The sequence below is a fragment of the Lepidothrix coronata genome, unplaced genomic scaffold (genome assembly GCF_001604755.1).
Source record: "Lepidothrix coronata isolate B3197 unplaced genomic scaffold, Lepidothrix_coronata-1.0 Scaffold52, whole genome shotgun sequence".
Classification (NCBI taxonomy): domain Eukaryota; kingdom Metazoa; phylum Chordata; class Aves; order Passeriformes; family Pipridae; genus Lepidothrix; species Lepidothrix coronata.
This window is the reverse complement of record NW_016690232.1, coordinates 1,486,080-1,486,555: the sequence shown is the minus strand read 5'-3', so window position 1 is coordinate 1,486,555 and position 476 is coordinate 1,486,080.

Sequence of the window (476 nt, the reverse complement as noted above, 5' to 3'; positions counted from 1 at the left end):
AGGCAGGGGGTCTGGATTCCGGTGTCTTTCTTCGGTCCCGGGGATGAGAACACCTGTCCCGAGGTCTGGGACCAATCCCAGACCCCAGCGATACAGGGACTGGATCCCAGAGGACAGATTGCTCCCGGGTGCCAAGAACGGGGATGGGGGACACCGGCCGCCGGGATGGCGGTGGCGGAAATCTCGGCTCCAGGTGACAGAGGTCCCACAGGACGGGGCTGCGCCCGTGTCCTGCGGGCGGAGCGGCGGGCTCCGGGGAGCACTCCCCGCGGCGGCCGGCACCCCCCCGGCGGCGCGGGGCGGAGGGGCGGTGGGCACGGCCCCGCTCTCCGCACCGCCCCGCCGCCCGCCCCCAGCGCGCCTCCCGCGGACGGCGGAGCGCGGCGCGGGGCCGCGGGGCCGGCGCGGGGCGGCGAGCGGCGGCGGGGCGGCCCGCAGCCCCCGACGGCAGCGGCGGCGATGCGGCGAAGCGGGGC